Genomic DNA, 10,000 nt, shown 5'->3' on the forward strand with positions numbered 1-10,000 from the left:
GTTGTTGATGCCATCCATGCTTAAAAATGAGTTTTCAAATCATGAAACTGATTTTTTTTCTACTTATTACTGAAAAAGGGTCTCAGCAGTTCCCATATGGTCTAGCGGTAAGGATTCCTGGTTCTCACCCAGGCGGCCCGGGTTCGACTCCCGGTATGGGAATGAGCATTTTCCTAAGCTTGCAACTACATCGAAAGACCCTCTGAATTAAGATAGCGCTCAAAAAGTTCATAAAAGTATCATTCAGGCTTGCCGTCTACAAGAGCACCTTTGCTTTTTCATCAAGAATGCCGTGACCCGGATTCGAACCGGGGTTGCTGCGGCCACAACGCAGAGTACTAACCACTATACGATCACGGCGACATTCACGAGCCAGGTAGGAGTCGAACCTACAATCTTCTGATCCGTAGTCAGACGCGTTATCCATTGCGCCACTGGCCCTGTGTGAGAGCTTGCCACTAATCATGCTCCCCATTTTGGACTTTTGCTACGCTCGCAGCCATATTCAAAGACCTCAACACGGTTGCTTTTAGCCCCTAGCCAAAACCCTTCTGCCTTGTTTGCTACCTTTCCATATTATCCAGTATCGTTTCGGTATTGAATGGCAAAGAGCAGTGCCTATCCAGTTAAGGCGGAGGGAAAAAACAAGGATAGATCCATGCCCCGTGTGAGGATCGAACTCACGACCTTCAGATTATGAGACTGACGCGCTACCTACTGCGCTAACGAGGCATCTTGCGTGTGATTGGTTGTTGCCGTCCAGAGATAAGATGGAATTCTGTAAGCACAAAACTTCTTTTTTTTTTTTTTTTTTAATATGTACATGTATATATCTACATATATTGGAAAGTTTAAAGCATGCTGTGAAAGCAACTTTTCCCATGTGGTCTAGCGGTTAGGATTCCTGGTTTTCACCCAGGCGGCCCGGGTTCGACTCCCGGTATGGGAATGAGTGTTTTGCTAAGCTTGTGCCTGCATTCAAAGGCCTGCACCTTTCTTGCAGAATTAAGCGGCTTAGTTTGCAGATGCTCTTGGCAGCCAAAAATGCTGCGCTAACGAGGCCACTTGCAAGTGGTTGTTGATGCCATCCATGCTTAAAAATGAGTTTTCAAATCATGAAACTGATTTTTTTTCTACTTATTACTGAAAAAGGGTCTCAGCGGTTCCCATATGGTCTAGCGGTAAGGATTCCTGGTTCTCACCCAGGCGGCCTGGGTTCGACTCCCGGTATGGGAATGAGCATTTTCCTAAGCTTGCAACTACATCGAAAGACCCTCTGAATTAAGATAGCGCTCAAAAAGTTCATAAAAGTATCATTCAGGCTTGCCGTCTACAAGAGCACCTTTGCTTTTTCATCAAGAATGCCGTGACCCGGATTCGAACCTGGGTTGCTGCGGCCACAACGCAGAGTACTAACCACTATACGATCACGGCGACATTCACGAGCCAGGTAGGAGTCGAACCTACAATCTTCTGATCCGTAGTCAGACGCGTTATCCATTGCGCCACTGGCCCTGTGTGAGAGGTTGCCACTAATCATGCTCCCCATTTTGGACTTTTGCTACGCTCGCAGCCATATTCAAAGACCTCAACACGGTTGCTTTTAGCCCCTAGCCAAAACCCTTCTGCCTTGTTTGCTACCTTTCCATATTATCCAGTATCGTTTCGGTATTGAATGGCAAAGAGCAGTGCCTATCCAGTTAAGGCGGAGGGAAAAAACAAGGATAGATCCATGCCCCGTGTGAGGATCGAACTCACGACCTTCAGATTATGAGACTGACGCGCTACCTACTGCGCTAACGAGGCATCTTGCGTGTGATTGGTTGTTGCCGTCCAGAGATAAGATGGAATTCTGTAAGCACAAAACTTCTTTTTTTTTTTTTTTTTTAATATGTACATGTATATATCTACATATATTGGAAAGTTTAAAGCAAGCTGTGAAAGCAACTTTTCCCATATGGTCTAGCGGTTAGGATTCCTGGTTTTCACCCAGGCGGCCCGGGTTCGACTCCCGGTATGGGAATGAGTGTTTTGCTAAGCTTGTGCCTGCATTCAAAGGCCTGCACCTTTCTTGCAGAATTAAGCGGCTTAGTTTGCAGATGCTCTTGGCAGCCAAAAATGCTGCGCTAACGAGGCCACTTGCAAGTGGTTGTTGATGCCATCCATGCTTAAAAATGAGTTTTCAAATCATGAAACTGATTTTTTTTCTACTTATTACTGAAAAAGGGTCTCAGCGGTTCCCATATGGTCTAGCGGTAAGGATTCCTGGTTCTCACCCAGGCGGCCCGGGTTCGACTCCCGGTATGGGAATGAGCATTTTCCTAAGCTTGCAACTACATCGAAAGACCCTCTGAATTAAGATAGCGCTCAAAAAGTTCATAAAAGTATCATTCAGGCTTGCCGTCTACAAGAGCACCTTTGCTTTTTCATCAAGAATGCCGTGACCCAGATTCGAACCGGGGTTGCTGCGGCCACAACGCAGAGTACTAACCACTATACGATCACGGCGACATTCACGAGCCAGGTAGGAGTCGAACCTACAATCTTCTGATCCGTAGTCAGACGCGTTATCCATTGCGCCACTGGCCCTGTGTGAGAGCTTGCCACTAATCATGCTCCACATTTTGGACTTTTGCTACGCTCGCAGCCATATTCAAAGACCTCAACACGGTTGCTTTTAGCCCCTAGCCAAAACCCTTCTGCCTTGTTTGCTACCTTTCCATATTATCCAGTATCGTTTCGGTATTGAATGGCAAAGAGCAGTGCCTATCCAGTTAAGGCGGAGGGAAAAAACAAGGATAGATCCATGCCCCGTGTGAGGATCGAACTCACGACCTTCAGATTATGAGACTGACGCGCTACCTACTGCGCTAACGAGGCATCTTGCGTGTGATTGGTTGTTGCCGTCCAGAGATAAGATGGAATTCTGTAAGCACAAAACTTCTTTTTTTTTTTTTTTTTTAATATGTACATGTATATATCTACATATATTGGAAAGTTTAAAGCATGCTGTGAAAGCAACTTTTCCCATGTGGTCTAGCGGTTAGGATTCCTGGTTTTCACCCAGGCGGCCCGGGTTCGACTCCCGGTATGGGAATGAGTGTTTTGCTAAGCTTGTGCCTGCATTCAAAGGCCTGCACCTTTCTTGCAGAATTAAGCGGCTTAGTTTGCAGATGCTCTTGGCAGCCAAAAATGCTGCGCTAACGAGGCCACTTGCAAGTGGTTGTTGATGCCATCCATGCTTAAAAATGAGTTTTCAAATCATGAAACTGATTTTTTTTCTACTTATTACTGAAAAAGGGTCTCAGCGGTTCCCATATGGTCTAGCGGTAAGGATTCCTGGTTCTCACCCAGGCGGCCCGGGTTCGACTCCCGGTATGGGAATGAGCATTTTCCTAAGCTTGCAACTACATCGAAAGACCCTCTGAATTAAGATAGCGCTCAAAAAGTTCATAAAAGTATCATTCAGGCTTGCCGTCTACAAGAGCACCTTTGCTTTTTCATCAAGAATGCCGTGACCCGGATTCGAACCGGGGTTGCTGCGGCCACAACGCAGAGTACTAACCACTATACGATCACGGCGACATTCACGAGCCAGGTAGGAGTCGAACCTACAATCTTCTGATCCGTAGTCAGACGCGTTATCCATTGCGCCACTGGCCCTGTGTGAGAGGTTGCCACTAATCATGCTCCCCATTTTGGACTTTTGCTACGCTCGCAGCCATATTCAAAGACCTCAACACGGTTGCTTTTAGCCCCTAGCCAAAACCCTTCTGCCTTGTTTGCTACCTTTCCATATTATCCAGTATCGTTTCGGTATTGAATGGCAAAGAGCAGTGCCTATCCAGTTAAGGCGGAGGGAAAAAACAAGGATAGATCCATGCCCCGTGTGAGGATCGAACTCACGACCTTCAGATTATGAGACTGACGCGCTACCTACTGCGCTAACGAGGCATCTTGCGTGTGATTGGTTGTTGCCGTCCAGAGATAAGATGGAATTCTGTAAGCACAAAACTTCTTTTTTTTTTTTTTTTTTAATATGTACATGTATATATCTACATATATTGGAAAGTTTAAAGCAAGCTGTGAAAGCAACTTTTCCCATATGGTCTAGCGGTTAGGATTCCTGGTTTTCACCCAGGCGGCCCGGGTTCGACTCCCGGTATGGGAATGAGTGTTTTGCTAAGCTTGTGCCTGCATTCAAAGGCCTGCACCTTTCTTGCAGAATTAAGCGGCTTAGTTTGCAGATGCTCTTGGCAGCCAAAAATGCTGCGCTAACGAGGCCACTTGCAAGTGGTTGTTGATGCCATCCATGCTTAACCCCTTAACGACCAGCCCATAGTGTTTTTACGTCCTCCCGAAGTGGGCTCTATTCTCTGAGGACGTAAAAACATGCTTCCTGCAGAGAATAGTGCCCCTCGGGCTGTGGACGTGACAGCTCCATGCTGTCGGTGTCCGCAGGTAGCTGACAGCATGGAGCTGTCATCCCGGGCTGTTCGGAGCCCCCCCCGGCATTGCGATCGGCGCTATGCAATGGATAGCGCCGATCGCAAAAAAAGTAAATAAATGTACATAAAAGTTAAAGATTCAGCTGCTCCGATGGATCGGATCCATCGGAGCAGCTGAAATTACTCACCGAGGTCTGGCACGCTGCTCCCCGCTCTCCTGCCGCTCCGGGGCCCGAAGCCGGTCTTCTGCGCATGCGCGCCAGGCGGCATTACGTCAGCCGCATGCGCAGAAGGCTCGGCGGCGCGGGAGATTTAAAATCTCCTGGCTCCCGGCTCCTGTAGGTAGCCGGGAGGCAGGAGATGTCAGCGGGGACTGCGGTGAGCGGTCCCCGGTACCGCGATCGCCGTTATCCAATGGTTAGCGGCGATCGCGAAAAAGTTTAAAAAAAGTTTAAAAAAAGTCAGTTTCACCTCCCCTCATGGATCGGATCCATGAGGGGAGGTGAAAATACTCACCCCCAGTCCTCAGCGGTGTCCCGATGTCCCGGGACCCGAATCCCCGTCTGCGCATGCGCGCCCGATGATTGACATCGGGCGCGTGCACAGACGGGCTCGAGCCCCGGGGAATTTAAAATCCCTCTGCTTCTGGCTGCCATGTGTAGCTAGGAGCAGAGAGATTATACCGGGGACATGATCACTGTCATCCAATGGATGACAGTGATCATGTAAAGTGAAAATAAAGTGTAAAAAAGTTAAAAAAAAAAAAAGTTAAAAAAAGTTTAAAAAGCGTACGTTTCATCTCCCCTCATGGATCATATCCGTGAGGGAGGATGAAAGTACGTACCTAAGGCCCCCAGATTTATCCGCGGACCTTACCACAGCTTCTGCACACGCGCCCGTCGCCAAAATGGCGGGCGCATGCGCAAAAGCTGTGGATTGCCAGGATAATTTAAATTCTCCCTGCTCCTGGCTACAAAACGTAGCCAAGAGCATGGAGATTTAATGGGGGGTCCGCGGTGAGCGGTTCCTGGTCACGTGTTCGCCATTATCCAATAATGGCGATCACGTAAAAGTAAAAAAAAAAATTTGAAGTTTCATCTCCCCTCACTGATGCGATCGGTGAGAGGAGATGAAACTTTTTACCGGAGGCCTGCGTATTTGAATCCCGACGCAATCTTCCTCCGTGGACCTTCCAGGATTCTGCACATGCGATTGCCGGCAAAAAGCCGGACACATGCGCAGGAGTCAGGGAGCCCAGGAAACTTAAAATCTCCTTGCTCCCAGCGACCAACGGTCGCCGAGAGCCTGGAGCAGTGACCAGGGGCCTCGTTGAGCGTTCCCCAGTCACGTGATAAAAAGGTAGCGATCTACCTTAGGCCGGTCTCACATGACCGGATAGGAATGACGGATTCCGCATGCGTCTGATCCGTGGTAATACGCAGATCAATCGCATTGGATTACACAATTCCGCTCACATTAGCGGGTCAGAATTGCGTTATCCACTCGCAGAAAAGAGAACGCAGCAGGTTCTATTTTACTGCGGATATCGGCAACATAGAGCCCATTGTGCTCCATGGTTGCGAATATACCCGCAGCCCATACGCAACTACGTTGTATACGGGCTGCGGGTACCCGCGTCATCGCTAAGCGATGGTGCGGGAAATACAAACAAAGGTGTACTGTGCATGACCGCCTGTGTGAGTAGGCAGTTATGCGCAGTACATTACGCAGCCGTACGCAGGGTCACAGCCGGGCTCACAGATGGGATCCGCTGTGGGCCTCCGCAAGCGGATTCCGCCTGCACCCGCGTGAGCCCGGCGTTATTCAGACCGCTACCTGTGAGACGTATTTTACAAGAAGCCCCGGGAACGCTCGCTTTCCTGCAGTTCCAGGAGCACCTTGTTGAGCGCCTTCTGTGTGAGACCGCCGCACCTCATCAAGCTTACGGAGACTCACGGAACGCCACTTTTTACACCCCATCCCCGCCGCTGAGGTCATGAAATACCCCCAAAAAGCATGAGAGGAGGGGGGGGGGGGATACCCGGTTTTATTGCCCCATGGGCCCATTCCAACCAGCCTCCGTAATTACCCCTGTCATTGGAAATACTACACAGTTCACATTTTTACTTTTATCTAAGATTTGCGAACGCCAAAAAGGGCGTGGAGGGGGAGGGGGGGAATTTTTAGGGAGTCAATCTTTATTCTGTACAAATAAGCAATGGGGCCTGGAATTTATTCAGTTGTGCCCTAAAATCCAACAGGTGTTCCGTCCTTTATAGGCCTTGCCATGCGTCCTGTAAGTAGATTAGGGCCACAATGGGTATGTTTCTGAACTCGGGACAAACGGGGGTATCCATTTTGGGGTGAACGTCTTCATTCCTATGTACACTGTACAAAAAAACTGTTTTTAAATTGAAAAAATTGTCAAAAAAATTGAAAATCGTAACTTTTTCCTTCTGCTTTGCTTAGATTCATTCAAATACTGTGGGGTCAAAATACGCAGTACACCCCTAGATGAATTCGTTAAGGGGTCTAGTTTTCAAAATGGGGTCATTTGAGGGGGTTCTTTATAGTTTTGGCCGCTCAATGGCTCTATAAGTGGGCAATGGGGCCTGAAATTTATTCAGTGGTACCCTGAAATCCAACGGGTATTCCTTTCATTGTAGGCCTAGCCATGGGTCCTGTAAGTCTATTAGGGCCACAATGGGTATGTTTCTGAACACGGGACAAACAGGGGTATCCATTTTGGGGTGAAAGCCTTCATTTATATGTGTGCTGTACAAAAAAAACTGTTTTTAAATTGACACAATAGCCCAAAAAATGAAAATCCTATTTTTTTCCTTTTGCTTTGCTTGAATTTATTCAAAAACTGTGGGGTCAAAATATGCAGTACATCCCTAGATAAATTCGTTAAGGGGTCTAGTTTTCAAAATGGGGTCACTTGTGGGGGTTCTATATGGTTTTGGGCGCTCAAGAACTCTACAAGTGGGCAATGGGGCCTAAAAGGACTTCAAGCAAAATCTATGTTCTGAAAGCCACCGATTACTCCTTTTATTTTGGGCCCCGTTGTGCATGCGGACATAAGATTAGGGCCACAATGGGTATATTTCTGAAAACAGCACAAACAGGGGTATCCATTTTGGGGTGTAAGTCTTCCTTCATGTGTGTGCTGTACAAAAAAAGCTGTTTTTAAAATGACAGAATTGCCAAAAAAACAAAAATCCAAATTTTTTCCTTTTGCTTTGCTTGAATTTATTCAAAAACTGTGGGGTCAAAATGCGCAGTACACCGCTAGATAAATTCGTTAAGGAGTCTAGTTTTCAAAATGGGGTCATTTGTGGGGGTTCTCTATGGTTTTGGGCGCTCAAGAACTCTACAAGTGGGCAATGGGGCCTAAAAGGACTTCAAGCAAAATTTGTGTTCCGAAAGCTACCGGTCGCTCCTTTCATTTTGGGCTCCGTTGTGTATCCAGACATAAGATTAGGGCCACAATGGGTATGTCTCTGAACACGGGACAAACAGGGGTATCCATTTTTGGGTGCAAGTCTTCCTTCATATGTGTGCTGTACAAAAAAAGCTGTTTTTAAAATGACAGAATTGCCGAAAAAACGAAAATCACAATTTTTTCCTTTTGCTTGGTTTGAATTCATTCAAAAACTGTGGGGTCAAAATATGCAGTACACCCCTAGATAAATTCCTTAAGGGGTCTAGTTTTCAAAATGGGGTCATTTGTGGGGGGTTTCTATGGTTTTGGTCGCTCAAGAACTCTACATGTGTGCTATGGGGCCTAAAAGGACTTCAAGCAAAATTTCTGTTTTGAAAGACACTGACTACTCCTTTCATTTTGGGCCCCGTTGTGGACTCAGATATAACAATAGGGCCACAATGGGTATATTTCTGCACACGGGAGAAATAGGGGTATCCATTTTGGGGTGTAAATCCTGATTTTCATGTAAACTATAGGAAAAAAATATGTCTTTAAAATGACAGATTTGCAAAAATATGAAATTTTATTTTTTCTCCTCTAAATTGAATTAATTCCTGAAAAAAAACTGTGGGGTCAAAATACTCATGACACCCCTCAGTGAATACATTAAGGGGTGCAGTTTTTAAAATGAGGTCATTTTGGGGGGTATCTATTATTCTGACACTCATGAGCCTTTCCAATCTCGGCTTGGTATAGGAAAACAAAGTGTTCCTCAAAATGCTAAAAAGTAATGTTAAATTTGTACGTCTCCTAAATAGTTAAAAAAAAACGAAAGTTTTTCCAATGTGCGCCCAAAATAAAGTAAACGGGTGGAAATATAAATCTTAGCAAAAATTTCTATATTATGTTTGCACATATTTAAGATATTGCAGTTGGAAATGTGAAAAAATGACGATTTTTTCAAAATTTTCCCAATTTTGGCGCTTTTAATAAATAAACACAATTTCTATCGGTCTATTTTTTTCGCCTAAATGAAGCACAACATGTGGCGAAAAAACAATGTCAGAATCGCTTGGATATGCAAAACCTTTCTGGTGTTTTTCCATGTTAAAGTGACACATGTCAGATTTGCAAAATTTGGCCTGGTCATTAAGGCGCAAACAGGCTTGGTCACTAAGGGGTTAAAAATGAGTTTTCAAATCATGAAACTGATTTTTTTTCTACTTATTACTGAAAAAGGGTCTCAGCGGTTCCCATATGGTCTAGCGGTAAGGATTCCTGGTTCTCACCCAGGCGGCCCGGGTTCGACTCCCGGTATGGGAATGAGCATTTTCCTAAGCTTGCAACTACATCGAAAGACCCTCTGAATTAAGATAGCGCTCAAAAAGTTCATAAAAGTATCATTCAGGCTTGCCGTCTACAAGAGCACCTTTGCTTTTTCATCAAGAATGCCGTGACCCGGATTCGAACCGGGGTTGCTGCGGCCACAACGCAGAGTACTAACCACTATACGATCACGGCGACATTCACGAGCCAGGTAGGAGTCGAACCTACAATCTTCTGATCCGTAGTCAGACGCGTTATCCATTGCGCCACTGGCCCTGTGTGAGAGCTTGCCACTAATCATGCTCCCCATTTTGGACTTTTGCTACGCTCGCAGCCATATTCAAAGACCTCAACACGGTTGCTTTTAGCCCCTAGCCAAAACCCTTCTGCCTTGTTTGCTACCTTTCCATATTATCCAGTATCGTTTCGGTATTGAATGGCAAAGAGCAGTGCCTATCCAGTTAAGGCGGAGGGAAAAAACAAGGATAGATCCATGCCCCGTGTGAGGATCGAACTCACGACCTTCAGATTATGAGACTGACGCGCTACCTACTGCGCTAACGAGGCATCTTGCGTGTGATTGGTTGTTGCCGTCCAGAGATAAGATGGAATTCTGTAAGCACAAAACTTCTTTTTTTTTTTTTTTTTTAATATGTACATGTATATATCTACATATATTGGAAAGTTTAAAGCAAGCTGTGAAAGCAACTTTTCCCATATGGTCTAGCGGTTAGGATTCCTGGTTTTCACCCAGGCGGCCCGGGTTCGACTCCCGGTATGGGAATGAGTGTTTTGCTAA

The 10,000-nt window shown here is 46.0% G+C and overlaps 18 non-coding genes across 18 annotated transcripts; 5 read left to right on the top strand and 13 right to left on the bottom strand.

Moving 5' to 3' along the window:
* Positions 1 to 288: 288 nt before the first annotated feature.
* Positions 289 to 360, bottom strand: TRNAH-GUG (transfer RNA histidin (anticodon GUG)). Its single transcript has one exon. It is a non-coding gene; the product is annotated as a tRNA-His (tRNA).
* An 8-nt stretch (positions 361 to 368) lies between these two features.
* On the bottom strand, positions 369 to 441 carry TRNAR-ACG (transfer RNA arginine (anticodon ACG)). Its single transcript has one exon. It is a non-coding gene; the product is annotated as a tRNA-Arg (tRNA).
* A 218-nt stretch (positions 442 to 659) lies between these two features.
* On the bottom strand, positions 660 to 732 carry TRNAM-CAU (transfer RNA methionine (anticodon CAU)). The gene has a single exon. It is a non-coding gene; the product is annotated as a tRNA-Met (tRNA).
* A 145-nt stretch (positions 733 to 877) lies between these two features.
* TRNAE-UUC (transfer RNA glutamic acid (anticodon UUC)) lies at positions 878 to 949 on the top strand. The gene has a single exon. It is a non-coding gene; the product is annotated as a tRNA-Glu (tRNA).
* Positions 950 to 1,442: 493 nt separating this feature from the next.
* TRNAR-ACG (transfer RNA arginine (anticodon ACG)) lies at positions 1,443 to 1,515 on the bottom strand. Its single transcript has one exon. It is a non-coding gene; the product is annotated as a tRNA-Arg (tRNA).
* Positions 1,516 to 1,733: 218 nt separating this feature from the next.
* Positions 1,734 to 1,806, bottom strand: TRNAM-CAU (transfer RNA methionine (anticodon CAU)). The gene has a single exon. It is a non-coding gene; the product is annotated as a tRNA-Met (tRNA).
* A 145-nt stretch (positions 1,807 to 1,951) lies between these two features.
* Positions 1,952 to 2,023, top strand: TRNAE-UUC (transfer RNA glutamic acid (anticodon UUC)). Its single transcript has one exon. It is a non-coding gene; the product is annotated as a tRNA-Glu (tRNA).
* Positions 2,024 to 2,516: 493 nt separating this feature from the next.
* On the bottom strand, positions 2,517 to 2,589 carry TRNAR-ACG (transfer RNA arginine (anticodon ACG)). Its single transcript has one exon. It is a non-coding gene; the product is annotated as a tRNA-Arg (tRNA).
* Positions 2,590 to 2,807: 218 nt separating this feature from the next.
* Positions 2,808 to 2,880, bottom strand: TRNAM-CAU (transfer RNA methionine (anticodon CAU)). The gene has a single exon. It is a non-coding gene; the product is annotated as a tRNA-Met (tRNA).
* Positions 2,881 to 3,025: 145 nt separating this feature from the next.
* Positions 3,026 to 3,097, top strand: TRNAE-UUC (transfer RNA glutamic acid (anticodon UUC)). Its single transcript has one exon. It is a non-coding gene; the product is annotated as a tRNA-Glu (tRNA).
* A 413-nt stretch (positions 3,098 to 3,510) lies between these two features.
* Positions 3,511 to 3,582, bottom strand: TRNAH-GUG (transfer RNA histidin (anticodon GUG)). Its single transcript has one exon. It is a non-coding gene; the product is annotated as a tRNA-His (tRNA).
* An 8-nt stretch (positions 3,583 to 3,590) lies between these two features.
* On the bottom strand, positions 3,591 to 3,663 carry TRNAR-ACG (transfer RNA arginine (anticodon ACG)). The gene has a single exon. It is a non-coding gene; the product is annotated as a tRNA-Arg (tRNA).
* Positions 3,664 to 3,881: 218 nt separating this feature from the next.
* Positions 3,882 to 3,954, bottom strand: TRNAM-CAU (transfer RNA methionine (anticodon CAU)). Its single transcript has one exon. It is a non-coding gene; the product is annotated as a tRNA-Met (tRNA).
* Positions 3,955 to 4,099: 145 nt separating this feature from the next.
* On the top strand, positions 4,100 to 4,171 carry TRNAE-UUC (transfer RNA glutamic acid (anticodon UUC)). Its single transcript has one exon. It is a non-coding gene; the product is annotated as a tRNA-Glu (tRNA).
* A 5,153-nt stretch (positions 4,172 to 9,324) lies between these two features.
* Positions 9,325 to 9,396, bottom strand: TRNAH-GUG (transfer RNA histidin (anticodon GUG)). The gene has a single exon. It is a non-coding gene; the product is annotated as a tRNA-His (tRNA).
* An 8-nt stretch (positions 9,397 to 9,404) lies between these two features.
* Positions 9,405 to 9,477, bottom strand: TRNAR-ACG (transfer RNA arginine (anticodon ACG)). Its single transcript has one exon. It is a non-coding gene; the product is annotated as a tRNA-Arg (tRNA).
* A 218-nt stretch (positions 9,478 to 9,695) lies between these two features.
* On the bottom strand, positions 9,696 to 9,768 carry TRNAM-CAU (transfer RNA methionine (anticodon CAU)). Its single transcript has one exon. It is a non-coding gene; the product is annotated as a tRNA-Met (tRNA).
* A 145-nt stretch (positions 9,769 to 9,913) lies between these two features.
* Positions 9,914 to 9,985, top strand: TRNAE-UUC (transfer RNA glutamic acid (anticodon UUC)). The gene has a single exon. It is a non-coding gene; the product is annotated as a tRNA-Glu (tRNA).
* Positions 9,986 to 10,000: the final 15 nt, after the last annotated feature.

This window comes from Eleutherodactylus coqui, chromosome 2, assembly GCF_035609145.1.
Source record: "Eleutherodactylus coqui strain aEleCoq1 chromosome 2, aEleCoq1.hap1, whole genome shotgun sequence".
Taxonomy (NCBI): Eukaryota; Metazoa; Chordata; class Amphibia; order Anura; family Eleutherodactylidae; genus Eleutherodactylus; species Eleutherodactylus coqui.